This window comes from Haemorhous mexicanus, chromosome 24, assembly GCF_027477595.1.
Source record: "Haemorhous mexicanus isolate bHaeMex1 chromosome 24, bHaeMex1.pri, whole genome shotgun sequence".
NCBI classification, from domain to species: domain Eukaryota; kingdom Metazoa; phylum Chordata; class Aves; order Passeriformes; family Fringillidae; genus Haemorhous; species Haemorhous mexicanus.
The window spans coordinates 6,607,445-6,621,810 of NC_082364.1; the positions used below are offsets into that span (position 1 = coordinate 6,607,445).

At 50.0% G+C, this 14,366-nt stretch overlaps 1 protein-coding gene across 1 annotated transcript in view; it reads right to left on the minus strand.

The window, feature by feature from the left end:
- DRD2 (dopamine receptor D2) overlaps positions 1-13,340 on the minus strand; it is a 32,080-nt gene extending 18,740 nt beyond the window's left edge. Inside the window, exon 1 of the mRNA XM_059867246.1 lies at positions 12,804-13,340. The gene's annotated coding sequence lies outside the window, so the exon portion shown is untranslated. The remainder of the gene's footprint in view (positions 1-12,803) is intronic.
- Between the last annotated feature and the right edge of the window lie 1,026 nt (positions 13,341-14,366).

Genomic DNA, 14,366 nt, shown 5'->3' on the forward strand with positions numbered 1-14,366 from the left:
TTAGGCCTTGCCTTCATCCAAGATTTGCAGCCAAATATGGTTTTATCAGAAATCCTCCAATTTTAACATTTTCTCACTCCAACATGTTAAACTCCAGCAAGGAGAGGTCCTAGTGGATTGGTTTGGGGTTTTTGTCATGAATAATGCTTTCAGGCCCAGTTTGGGGTATAAATAGCTCCCTGCAGCAACAATCTGCTCCCAGAAGAGCCCAGCACTGCCCCTGCCCACCTGGAATTCTGGAGAGGTTTGGGTCCTGCCTGGCAGGCTGCTGACAGAGCCTTGGGTTCCTCCTGTTCTTTCAGAATCTGTGGGTGCAGGGCAAGCTTTGATCTCTGCAACATTTGGCAGATGAATTTTTTGAGCTGGAGCTGCTCCAGACACAGCCCACTTGAGCCCTTCTCAGCTGGGTGGAGAGGATGGGCAGAAAAGGCTTTTTAAAAATCATTTCTGACTCTGTGCTTTCAGCTGTGGCCACAGAGCCAGAAACACGGGGCACATCTCGATTTCCAGAGCCAAAGGGAAGGATTTCCTCCTCCCCTGTGCTCTCACAGAGGGATAGTCTCTGTCAGAGATAGCCTGGAAGATATTGGTTCTTATTAAACATTGCATTGCTATAGACCCAACATCCTGCTCTCCACAAAACCTCTTTTTTTCTCCTCATAATTCCTTTATCTGTATCCTAATGCCAAATCTCTCTGATGAGATCTGAGCCTCTGACTAATCTAATAAATTCCCAGCTTCATGAGTGCTGGGGATCTGTATTCCTTTAGAATCTGGGCTGTGTTTGAGATCATCCACCAGTGTCTGCAAATAACTCTTATTCAGCCACACAGCCAATTGTATTAATTCTGAGGAATTGGAAAGGTTGAATCTCTTCACTTCCCACCCCCCTTAGTTACGTACAGAAGTGGCTGAAATTTGAACAAAATACTTTTCAGTGCTGGATAAAAAGTGGCAAATATTTTGGGGTTTTTTTTTCATTATTATTTGTTTTTGTCTGGCTAATGTTCACATTTTGGTACTTGGCATTGGGAGTGTAAAACAATTTAATTGCAGAAATAGGTTGTGTTAATTCCCTGGCTGGATAAACCCTTTTTGCTTCCCCTGTTCATGCAGCACCTGGCACAGGGAAACTGCAGCTCTTGAGCCCTTCAGCCACACTTTATTAAAAGCAAATAATAATAATTCAGATTGAAGCCATCAAATATTTGCCCTCCACTTATGTCAGCGAGCACTCGTTGAACATCTGCTCTTTGCATTGCCACTCCTCCCCCTGAGCTGGTTTGCAAAAATGTTTGCCAAAAGCAGCGAGTTCCAGAGCAGAGCTCTTTGTTTCCCCTTCCCCCCCTCTCCTCAGATTTCGGGGGGTTTGCCCCAAACCCTCCATGACTGAGCTGTGTCCCCAGACCCCTGGAGCAGCTCTGATGGGGATGTGTCAATCAGCACAGCCTTCACCGACCCCCCTTGCTCCAGTGCCCCTTCCCTGCATTTAAAACCCCAAGAAAACTCAATTAATTCTTGCCTGTCCCTCGTGGCCAAGGAGCAGAGCCAGCTCCCATCTCAGAGGGAAGGCTCTGAGTATTCCTCCATCCAGTTCTCCTCAAATGTCAAATCCTAATGATCCTTAACCCTTTCATCCCTGGCCTGCACCAGCTCAGCTATTCAGACCCTGACTTCCAGCACCCACCTCTGCCACCTTTGCAGGCAAAAGGAGAGGAGGATGTGAAAAATGCACATTTTATCATTGGCTTTTCACAAATATCCAAATGAACATGATATGTGTTGTGTGAGAAAGTGATGCTGTGTTAATTCCCTCAAGCAGTGTGGTAAATGTAGTTTCAGGTTATAAGTTAATGTTAGAAGGTTGGAAGGTTATCAGGCATGATTAGGTTATAAGCTTTAGGTTATAAATAGTTTTAGTTATAATGTTAAAACGGAAACTGTGCTGTGTAAGATACTTTTTCTAAAGAGAGGAATGAGGTACTCACACTGAGACAGCAGCCACAGGACACCTGAATCTTTCAGAGAAAGAGAATTGATTGCTCCCTTCTCAGAAGAAATGAACTTCTTCCTGCCCCTCAGCCCTGCAGAGCTGTCAGGATTGAGAGGAAGGAGCTGGCCCTGCCCAGACAGAATCCTGTGTGGGAATGGAATTGATGCACCAGGGATGAGGTGTAGGAATGTGCAACAGGCTGTGGCTTTTAAGGGTTAATCCTCATTTAACCTGGGGCCTTTTTGGGCTTGTTTTGCCCAGAAAAGGTACCTGGACTGTCTGTAACTCTTTGTTTCTATTGTCTCATATTGTCCCAATCCGAATTGTCCCAATTGTTATCACTCTAATTGTATTACTATTTTTATAACTATTTTATTGCTATTTAATTTTAAAATTTCCAAACCAAGTGACTGGCCTTTTTCCCAAGGAGAAGCCACCTCTCCTGGATTTGTCCTTTCCCAGCTGCTGTGGGCACCGAGCCATGCAGGAATTGTGCTGGATCAGCAGCTCTGCAAAGCAGCATCTGTTCTCCTGGGGAGCTCCTGCTCTGCCCTGGTGCCTCTCCACCCCAAGGGTCTGCCTGCCCTCCTGCTCTGACCTTCCCCAGTGGCTCCCAGATGCACAGAAGGGTTCATTGCCTTTGAAATCTGCAATATTTTATCCCTCCCACCCCGGTGCTGCTGCATCATCATCGTGTCCCCTCTCTGCTCAGCTTACCCCACCCACAGAGCCACAAATTCTCTTCTTTGCTGCTCCCTGTTTTGCCACAAAAACTCACATGCTTGGGAAAATCGTTGCTCCCAGGCAGGGTGTTCAGTTTCCCTGAGAAAGATGCTGAGCTGGGCACCCTGAGGGTGTTTCTGTGCATTTTGGGGGAGTATTTCTCCCTGCCTGACCTCTGGAATTGTTTGACTGAGCAATCAAACTTCCCAGGAGCAGAGGGGTCCCACATCACATTTGAAATTCTCTCATGTTTAGTGAATCCTGGGAGTGGAAGGATTTTGCTTCCATCAGGTGTGGTACCACCTGTTTTCAAGGTGAAATTGTGGCTATTTTCAGATGAAATCATGGCTATTTTCAGTGTGAAATCATGGCTATTTTCAATGTTAAATCTTGGCTATTTTCCAAGTGAAATCACGGCTATTTTCAGATGAAATCATGGCTATTTTAAGGTGAAATTGTGGCTATTTTCAATGTGAAATCATGACTATTTTCAATGTGAAATCATGGCTATTTTAAGGTGAAATTGTGGCTATTTTCAATGTGAAATCATGGCTATTTTAAGGTGAAATTGTGGCTATTTTGCCTTTTGCCAGTTACAAAAGTGGTTTAAGGTTTTCTCTTGTTTCCACAGAGCAGGAATATTGAACTGAACTTCTCCCACCGAGGCCTCACTAAAATTCAGGCAGGCTCCTTGAGGTGCTGCAGTGGAGCCACAGCTCAGGTGTGGAGCTCAGCCCAAGAACAGATTGCACTTTCCAGGTGTCCCCAACCTCTTGACAGAGCATCCCTTGCTCACTTCATGGTTTTGGGCTGATCCTGCCCAAAAAAACACCTTGGAAAGACAAATATTTTCTTCCCATATTCCACAAAACTTGTTGGGAGCATCACTGACAGATCCCCAGCCAGGGGAAAAACTGAACCTTCAGTGCTGCATTTTCTGGCTGATGGGAGGAATTTCTCTCTCTCTGTCCCTGGGATCACTGCACATGCTCAGCTGCTGCTCTCCTGAATTTTATTTGGTTTTTACCCAGTCAGCAAAGTTTCCAGCCTGCTGGGAAGTGCACACTTCATCCGTTATGAAGCCAATTCCTGAATCCAGTGACTGGGACAGTGAATTGCACATGATTTCCATTTCCCTTTAATCCACAAAGTCATTAGCAGGGCTCCACAAAGCCATGAATATTTTCCCCTGCTTGGCAGGGAGCAGATTTCCTTTCAGATGAAGCACGACAAGGAGCTCTAATGTTTTTAATTAAAGTGCTGGGTGCGACCTATTGTGCATGTTCAGGCAGGACTAAACCCGGGACTGTTTAATTCATCAGCAAGAAAAATCCCAGGCTGCAGGGACTGGACTCATGACCTGAAGACAGGTGCCCAAGTGGCTGAGGGTGAAACAGGCACAGAAGGCCAAGCAAAGCCTCCTGCAGGCACTGCTCAGGTCATCCTGCAATAAATATTCTCTTTACCTGCTCAGGCACCTGTGACTCTGTTTTCTCCAGGGGTCAGACCCACTCCCAGTGCTCACTGCCTTGTCCCACCTGACCCATTCAACAGAATATTTTCCTGGGAACACTGCAAGCTGATGGACAGGTGCAAGTTATTGAACTCCCTCTTTGGTAATTGCTCTGCCTGGGTTTTTTTTCATTAGTTTTTTTCTAATAACTGTTTATTCTCTCTACAAACAGTGCCTCTTAAGCTAAATTTTGATGGTTGTGATTCTGAGGCCTCCTGAATCAGAAATTCCATGGGAAAAATTAAATTGCAAAGTGTAGATCCAAAGAAAGGTGACATTATTATTATTATTATTGTTGTTATTATTATTATTATTATTATTATTATTATTATTATTATTATTATTATTATTATTATTGTTATTATTATTATTGCTATTACTATTGTTATTATTAGTTATTGTTATTGTTATTATTAGTTATTTTTATTATCCCTCCTTGTCATTTTCTGTTAGGGTTGTGATTTCCTAATTGATTCTTCCTTCACACCGAGAGGAAAAACAAAGAAATCTTGAGATAAATAAAAATACCCCTTGGAAAGGATGACAAAGGCAAGTGCAGAGCACCAGACATCACATGTAGACAAACATCCTCCCCCAGAATTGGGTTCCTGCTCATGGATTTCTGCTTCCTTTAGTGAAGCATCTCCCAGGAAATGCAGGCTGGGCTCCAGGGAGGATGGCAGAGGACCAGGGGGTCACTGACACATTTTATGAAAATCCTTTCACCAGGATTTTTCTCCTGAAAAGCTGAGAGGCCTCAGAAACAAAATGGAAACAATAATTATCTGATTGCTCGGAATGGGGTCTGGAGGTTGCTCCCCAACTTTGATGGGTTCCATGTGGATTGTTTTTAATTAATGCCCAATCCTGGTCCGGCTGTGTCAGACTCTCTGGTCAGTCACAACATTTTATTATTCATTCCTTTCTACCTTCTGATGTCTCCTTCCTCTTTCTTTAGCATAGTTTAATGTAGCATTTTTAATTAAATATATATTATAGAATAATAAATCAGCCCTCTGAACCATGGAGCCAAGACTCTCAGCTCGTCCTGGCACCCTCAAACCTGCCAGGGCATGGTAGAGGGGCAGTGCCAGGATGTGCCTGGGCTGGACACCACCCCCTTGCACCCTGAGCCTGCAGAGAGCTCCCTGCCCCAGCAGAGCCATCCCCAGCTCGGTGCTGAGGGGCAGGAAAGCAGGAGAAGCCCTGAGAAAAGCAGCCTTGGTGCAAATGCTGGTTTCGTTTGATTCCCAAGGGGAGCAGCTCAGGCCAGGCCTGGCTCTGTCAGCTCTCCAGAACCAGCACTGGGCTCTCAGAATAAGGGATTTTAAAAAGTGCTGCCTCATCCCACCACATTTGCTCCATGTGCACACTTTCTCTGGTGCAAGGACAGGAAAATCTGCCCAGTTTCCTCAGATCCTGCTCCAGAGGTGCTGGTGCCACCTGAGGCCTGGCCGTGCTGCAGCCCTGGCACTCTCAGAGTCCTTTTGGCCCAAGTGCTCCTGTGTAAAACCCCAGTGCTGGGACAGGGGGGCCAGGCCAGGCTGGGAAAGGCTTCGTGTGCCTGGGGCACAGCCTGAGCACTGCCCTGCTGTGGTTTCACCTGGGCACAGCTCTGTGCTGCTGCTGCTCCTGCCCAATTTCAATCCCTTTGACCCACTCCATGATCCAGGGAGCAGCAGCAGGCCGGGAGGGAGCCCTGCAGGAATTCATGGGTGGCCAGCACTGGGCTCTCAGAATAAGAGAGAGTTAAAAGTGCTGCCTCATCCCGCCACATTTGCTCCATGTGCACACTTTCTCTGGTGCAAGGACAGGAAAATCTGCCCAGTTTCCTCAGATCCTGCTCCAGAGGTGCTGGTGCCACCTGAGGCCTGGCCGTGCTGCAGCCCTGGCACTCTCAGAGTCCTTTTGGCCCAAGTGCTCCTGTGTAAAACCCCAGTGCTGGGACAGGGGGGCCAGGCCAGGCTGGGAAAGGCTTTGTGTGCCTGGGGCACAGCCTGAGCACTGCCCTGCTGTGGTTTCACCTGGGCACAGCTCCGTGCTGCTGCTGCTCCTGCCCAATTTCAATCCCTTTGACCCACTCCATGATCCAGGGAGCAGCAGCAGGCCGGGAGGGAGCCCTGCAGGCATTCATGGGTGGCCAGCACTGGACTCTCAGAATAAGGGATTGTTAAAAGTGCTGCCTCATCCCGCCACATTTGCTCCATGTGCACACTTTCTCTGGTGCAAGGACAGGAAAATCTGCCCAATTTCCTCAGATCCTGCTCCAGAGGTGCTGGTGCCACCTGAGGCCTGGCCGTGCTGCAGCCCTGGCACTCTCAGAGTCCTTTAGGCCCAAGTGCTCCTGTGTAAAACCCCAGTGCTGGGACAGGAGGGCCAGGCCAGGCTGGGAAAGGCTTTGTGTGCCTGGGGCACAGCCTGAGCACTGCCCTGCTGTGGTTTCACCTGGGCACAGCTCCGTGCTGCTGCTGCTCCTGCCCAATTTCAATCCCTTTGACCCACTCCGTGATCCAGGGAGCAGCAGCAGGCCGGGAGGGAGCCCTGCAGGAATTCATGGGTGGCCAGCACTGGGCTCTCAGAATAAGGGATTGTTAAAAGTGCTGCCTCATCCCACCACATTTGCTCCATGTGCACACTTTCTCTGGTGCAAGGACAGGAAAATCTGCCCAGTTTCCTCAGATCCTGCTCCAGAGGTGCTGGTGCCACCTGGGGCCTGGCCGTGCTGCAGCCCTGGCACTCTCAGAGTCCTTTTGGCCCAAGTGCTCCTGTGTAAAACCCCAGTGCTGGAACACAATATGTGTGTGAATGTGGGGGGTGTTTCTATTTTTAAGGGCTTTTAAATTAGCAAGTTCTTTATAATTGTGGCTTTTCAAACCCAGGTGACTAAAATTCACCTCCCAGATCTGTGTGGGGACGTCTCAGGAGGCTGGAGGTGTCCTGGCCCCTCTCTGGGGTGGCTCCCAAGGATGGAGACAAGGCTGGAGCTAAAAGGGGCCAGGCCAGGCTGGGACAGGCTTTGTGTGCCTGGAGCTCAGCCCTGGGCACCTCCCTGCCAGCCCTGACTGTGTCCCTGCCCAATTTCAGTCCCACTGACCCTCTCCCATGATCCAGGGAGCAGCAGCAGGCAGGGACGGTGTCACCCTGGGTTTTGGAAGTTTTTCTAAGCCTTCTGATGTTGACATTCTTTCTGTAAATAACTCATTTGTTTGCATTCTTTAACAGAAGAAGAGAAATCGGATGGGCTGTTGGTTTGTCCAGTGTCACTGGAGAGGTGGCACTGTCACCCTCCAAGCCACTGCCACTTTTGGAAATCTATAAATGTCAGAGTCAGAAATTAAACTCTCTCTTTTTTACCTTGGAAAGTTGAGTGTCCTCATTGTTTTATTTTGATTTATTTATTCCTGTAAGGACAGGAGGGAGCCCTGCAGTAATTCCTGGGTAGAAATCCCTGTGGGTGGGAGCTGCTGTGGCCAAATGGGCTGGAATTCACTCTCAGCCCTTGGCTTCAGTGTGGAACAAACCCAGAGCCAGGGACCCCCCTGATCTGTTCCCTTTCCTGCTATCCTTGGAAATATTAAACCCTGCTCTGCTTCCTATTGCTGAATTTGAGGGAAAGGTTCCCCTTTCAGTCTGGTTCTCTAGAGAGGAAAGATAAGCAGCAGTCTGAATCTCACTGCTACCTTATGTGCCATTTCAAAATAATAATAATAATAATAATAATAATAATAATAATAATAATAATAATAATAATAATAATAATAATGACAGTGCTTTATAGTAATACCTGTCATGCTTTAATCAGCTCCTGTTTTACAGCACAGGCCCTGGGCATGGATCACAGCCTGCTTTACAAATAAAATAAAGCAAGGTGTGGGACTCCACTCACATGGAAATTCTGGTGTTGACTTTTTGACTCCCTTGTTAGACTCTCTAATTCTCACAGTTTTGCCACCAAAGTGCAAATGAGGAGCTTTACACATGCCTGGACATGGTGGGCTGAAGTGTTCTGTAGTATTTGTTAGAATCCCCATTTTAGTTCTCACAAACACATTTTTAGAGCATCCATAACCTCATGGGGATGATGAATGATTCATGTACTGGGACATGAGTGATTCTTCCTGTTCAACAATATGGATGTGAATGTGGGGGGGTGTTTCTATTTTTAAGGGCTTTTAAATTAGCAAGTTCTTTATAATTGTGGCTTTTCAAGCCCGGGTGACTAAAATTCACCTCCCAGATCTGTGTGGGGACGTCTCAGGAGGCTGGAGGTGTCCTGGCCCCTCTCTGGGGTGGCTCCCAAGGATGGAGACAAGGCTGGAACTAAAAGGTGTTCAGAGGAAATAGATCAAGTGCTGGACACCTAATTGCAGACTCCAGTAATCCCAGAGATAATCACATTTTTCTCAGCTGTCATACAAACATGCAGAAGCTGGAAATAAGCAGATACGACGGGGCTGGGGGTCAGAGAGTGCTTGTTGCAGAGAATCTTAATTTGCTGGAGCTCCAGATTGCCTGAGATACCAAACTAGGAGGGAGTTTAGACAAGTCATTTGCAAGGTGCCATATTTTAGGTAATAGCTCAAAGTTCTCTGCTGGAGTGTGTCAGCTGCAGCATTCAGGGGAGCTGATTGAAAAACCTGAGCTGCTGGTGAAGGGTTCATTTCTCTCCCTGGAGCTGCAGATTGCACAGAGCACTCTCGGTGGCGTTGATTTTGCTGATCCATCCCCAGCCCCGGCAGCTGGCAGCCCGGGGCAGCGAGCAGGATCCAGTGTTTGTATTTTTGTGGGCATTTATCAGCCCCTGAGTGCCTGCAGACCCTGGCACACCGAACAGCCGGGGCTGCAGAGAGATTTGGGATAAAGGAAAGGAGCTCCAAAAGCAGGAGGATGCCCAGCAGAGGCTGCAGAGAGATTTGGGATAAAGGAAAGGATGGTGGATGCCCAGCAGAGGCTGCAGAGGGTTTTATTCAGGTGACTCCGTGATTACCTTTCCCCAGGCAGCTCAGTGGGTTTATTTATCCCCCTGTGAAGTGTGGCCATGCCCGAGCTCGTGCTGTGCTCTGTTATCTCAGCTTTTATTGCTCCTTGCAGCCTCTCCCTCTCCCCAGCGCTCCAGAACACATAAAGCTGCATTTACATTTTCTGAATGGACTAATCATGGCTCTCTGCTTTGATAAAGAAAGTGCAGCCTCCCACATAACCACATGGAAACCAACAGGGAAGAGTAAACCAGAAATAAACCCATTCTGGGGGGTTGAGAGAAAAATACCCACCAGGATAATTGGGAGGGATGTACAGAGAAGCAGCAACTGAACACACAGTCACATCTCCAAAAAAAAAAAATTTAAAAAAAATTACAATGCTAAAAATACCCAGGTGAAGGACAGCGAGAGAAAACATGATTGAAGCAGAACAATTGGGAGAGGAGTTAATAGTTATTAGCAATCACTTCAGATTGAATATAGGTTGGTTTTGTAACAGCACAGGGGATGATGCATCTGACAGGACTTAAACAATTGCCTCCCCCTTCCCCAGAGGATCTCGCTGGCAGAGCCTGGCACTCACTGCTCCGTGCCCCTGCTCCTCAGGAGCTGCTGCTGAAAGTTTTTATTTATAAAAGTTTGATCCCAGACAAAGCTTTCCAAACCTGTATTCCAAGCCTCAATACATTTTAACCTTCAGCTCACTGCATTTTCTCTTGTGGCCTTAGAAAAATCCCCCTGGGAGGCCGAAGTTCCACCAGTCTGGGATCTCTTTATCCTGTTCTGCCTTTGCCTGGGCAGGAGTGTGAGAATGGAGAAATGTTTGTGTTGTTTCTGCAAACACTCCCCCACCACCCAACTGTGCTGTGCCAGCCTGCTTTCTGTGCATTCATTAACAATCTGTGGACTTCTTTCCCCTGGAATTGCAATTCCCCAGGGTCCCCAGCACTTGGGAACGTTCTGCATCCAGACATCAGTGCCAGAGCTTTCCAGCTCAGTGTTCACTGTCCTGCACCTCCTGGCATGGAATATCAGCTCTGGGCACGTGGGAAATCCAAAGCTGAGTCCCAGATTTCCTCCGTGCTCACAAGGAATTTGTGCACAGAGGGTGAAATTGAAAACGAGTTATCCTGAAAGGATTGTGAGGGGCTTGAGCCAAATCCATCCTGTTCATGACTGGAGAGCTACAAAACCTTGAGGATGAATGTTTTTCAAAGGGTTTTTTTTTTTTTTTTGGCTGCTGTTTTAGGGAATTTGAGTCTGGTGATTGTTACAGAATGATCCTTGTGGGCCCCTCCAGCTCAGGATATTCCTACTTCCATCAGCTTCACCTGCAGCCCAGAGCTGAAGTACCCAGAGGAGGGAGGGTGGAGATTTGCTGGCTTAGAGCAGAGGATGGCTTTGGGGAGAAGAGCACCCAGGGAATGGCCCTTTTAGTGCCAGGCCTGTGCCCCAGAGGGGGAACAGCTCTGTCACAGTCCTGCCTGCTCTGAGCTGCTCTGAGCTGCTCACTGAGCTTCTGCTGCTGCTGCTGCAGCTGCAGCCCCCAGCAGGTTTGTCCCTGCTGTGAACCCTGCCTGGTGCCTGCAGCCTGGAGCAGCCTGGAGCAGCCTGGAGCAGCCAGGGCAGGGCAGGGGACCATGCCAGGCACATCCATGAGGTGCCAGGAGGGCAGAGCTGTGTCCCTGCCAGGCAGGTGTGTGGCTCCTGAGCAGGGCTGAGCACACCAAGGGCACCAAGGATATGTTGGAGGAGTTTCTGAGCACGCCGTGTCCTGCTGCCTGGCACGGGGGCACAGAGGGGTCACCTGTGCCTCTGCTGGCACCTCTGTGGGGACAAATCCCTCAATCCCCACGGCCAGGCAGGCTCAGGGGGGATCCCCCTCAGCTCAGGGTGATTTGGGGTGTGGGAGCAGCGTCAGGATGGGCACAGGGGACACTGTGTGGCCACTGATCCCATCCTGACCCTGGCCAAGCCTTTCCTGCAGGGTGACAGTGACACAGGAGCAGAATGTCACAGGGAAGGAGCTCTGAAACATGCCCACACTGACTGCTCTCCTGCTTTTGTGGGGTCACAGGCTTCTCTCTAAAGCCTGAAGCTTGCTCATTTTCTTCTCCAGTGGGGCAGGGAAGCTCTTCCCCACACACAGTGTGTGTGCCCATTGAAGTTGGGTGGAAATGTGGAAAGCACAGCAGATTTCACACAGGGGTTCATCAGTCAGTAGGAAAACTCTCTTACAAAACTCTGCTCAGAAGTGAGGAAGGAAGGCTTGAACGTAACAGAATTTCTGCAGCATGGAATAGAAGTTAAAGGGGGGGAATATCAAAAACTACAGCAGTCTTTACTTGATGGAGTCAGAAATAGTGCCAAGAGTTTTTTTCCAGATTACTACAAGCAATTACTTCAAAAGAGAAAAAACCCAGGGGTTTGAGTTTTGAATACCACTGAGTGTAAAGAACAATAATGCCAGGAAAGCCTGAGCACGTAGGAGAGCCAGCCCACGCTGCTTAGCATGTGTAACCTATCTGACCAGCTCCACTATCACCTGGTTATTTATAAAACAAGCCAGGCTGTTTTCCTTTTCAACTTGGAGCTCCACTCGAGCAGCAGTGATTCATGCTCCACACACAGGCTGGGAGCTCTGCAGTTCCACGCCTGGCATGTGGGAAAGCCAGGATGGGAGAGAGACTTGAGAATTAGAGTGGGGATGTGTGATCTGGGGTAGAAACAACCTACAGACAACAGCTTGGACCAAAAATGCTCCAGGGCTGAGCAGGACCCAGCACCAGCCTGGAGCTGGGCTCCCTGCCCCAAAGCCACACTTTGCACTGGTTGGGATGGAACTCAGAACTGGGGGGGAATGGGGGAAAAAAAAATAAGATTGAGACAAAGGTGATTGTAAACCTCACAGAAAATCTGCTTGTAGCATTCAGAGAAGAATTTCTGGAGGTTTCCTTCCAGGGGCTCTTCAGGAAAGGGCGACAGATCCCCTGTTCTCCACTGGGGAGGATTGCTCTGCATCAGGACTGGAGCTGAGCACGAAGTCTGAAAGGATGCCAGCTTTGCCTTACCAGATGTAAAAGAATGAGTGTGGTAAGAGGAAAAAAGAGTGTTTTCCCTCAAATAATTTGACTGAACAATCTTGTTCCTTGGGGAGCTGGAATGTACCGACACTGTATCCTCTGCACACATCCTCCTCCTCCACTTCTCCCTGTCACTCTCTCTCCATTGTGTCTGTGTGAGAGCAACGTTAAACATCAAACTTCTAAAAACGAGCCGAGCTCCTCAGCAACTCCAAATGCCTCTTTAGCATACAATAACAACTGTTTGTTGCTTTGCATTGAGTGGTTTAGATGGAGAAATGAGACAGCCTGAATTTCAGTTTGAAAACCCGCTCTCGCCTCTTGTCTCGCGGAAGGGAACAGCTTAATGGATCCTCTTGGTGTAATGACAAATATTTTCCTTTTTCTCCTGTCTTTATTTACATCTCTAGGCAGTGGTGATCACAGCAGCCGCCGCTGTCTGTGTTCCCTCACCAGGACATTCACAACATCTCTATTTCTGGAAGAAAAGCACAGAACCAATCTCTTACCTTCAAGCCATATGAATCCCTCGAGCAGAGGTGTGAGTACTTTGTGCCAAATAAATCCAAAACGCCACAACTCTCCACCGTGGCTTTTCCCAAGCTCTCCCAGGCTCTCGGGCAGACTTCTCGGTGTTCAGCATCCACGCAGGAGCAGAGGAGCAAAAAGAAAGGCAATCACCTGCCTGACCCTGCCAGCCGGGAGCGGGGCGGGTGGAACTCGCCGTGGGTAACCCGGGCTGGGCACTGCTGGAACTTCAGGAGCTCGGGAAGCGCCTCGGCTCCCCGGAAATGCCTCAGCTCCCCGGGAATGCCTCAGCTCCCCGGGGCCAGGCTCCCCCGCAGCAATTCGCTGTCCATCCCCTTCAGCACACGGCCGGCTGGCGAGGCAGCAGCTCCGGCTCCATTTCCCGGAGCCCAGGCTTGGCTAGCGGCTGAGCAGAGCAGCCCCTTCCTCCCACGGACAGATCCCAACAACCTGTTTCCACTCCGGCTCCCTTCTCCGGCCGCGGGATGCGAATTCCCGCAGCGCTTCCCCCTCTGCCTCGCCCGCCGCTGCCGCTGCTGCGGGGAGGGGAGGGAAGGGAAGGGGAGGGGAGGGGGCGAAGTTTCCTCCCCCGAATCCCACGGACTCACCCCGGCGGGGATGGGCGGCTCCAGCCCCGGGGATGCGGCACCGGCACCGGCCCCGGCACCGGGACAGCGCCGGGCGGAGCGCGGGGCCGGGGGGGCCGGGGGGGCTCAGCCGCCCCCAGCGCAGCCCCGGAGAGAGGAGCGAGATGGGTTCCCACCCCCAGGAACCCCTCGGGGGGAGCGGCCCTTCCCTGAGGGCTGCCCTGCCCCGCGCAGAGCTCCCAGGTGAGCGCCGGGGGTGCTCGGCCGGGGATGCTCGGTCAGGAATGCTCGGTCAGATTCTCTGCCAGAGATGTTCGGTCAGAGATTCTCTGCCAGGGATTCTCTGCCAGAGATGCTCACTCGGGGATGCTCGGCCCGGGATGCTCGCTCAGGGATGCTCGGCCCGGGATGCTCACTCAGGGATGCTCGGCCCGGGATGCTCACTCAGGGATGCTCACTCGGGGATGCTCTGCCAGGGATGCTCGGCCGGGGATGCTCCCGTGCTCCCGGAGCGCTGGCACCCTCTGAGCGCCAAGGTTAGCGCTGTCCCCGCGTGTGCACCGCTGTGGCACGGCAGGGAAAGCACAGAATGGCCCCCCCAGCACGGCAGGGAAAGCTCGGAGTGCCCCCCCCAGCACGGCAAGAGGGGGTTTCTGTGTAAAAAGCGGGCTGGAGCTGTTGTTGGCGCTGTTCACAGCTCGTAAAGCCCCGGGGTAAGGGAGCAGGGCACCACGTCCTTCCCAGCCCCTAAAAACCCCGGCTGGAACTCTCAGCTGTGCTCCTTGTTTAAACACTCCCTGCGCTGGCACAGAGATCTCTTTGCAATTCAAATACCAAGAGAAACCATTTCCTGAACGTGTGGCCGCACTTGCAATATTTTCATATCTTTTTATAGTTTAATATCCCTAACAGCAGCTCACTTCCAGAGCACTGGCAGTCCCTCATCTCAAGAGTCTC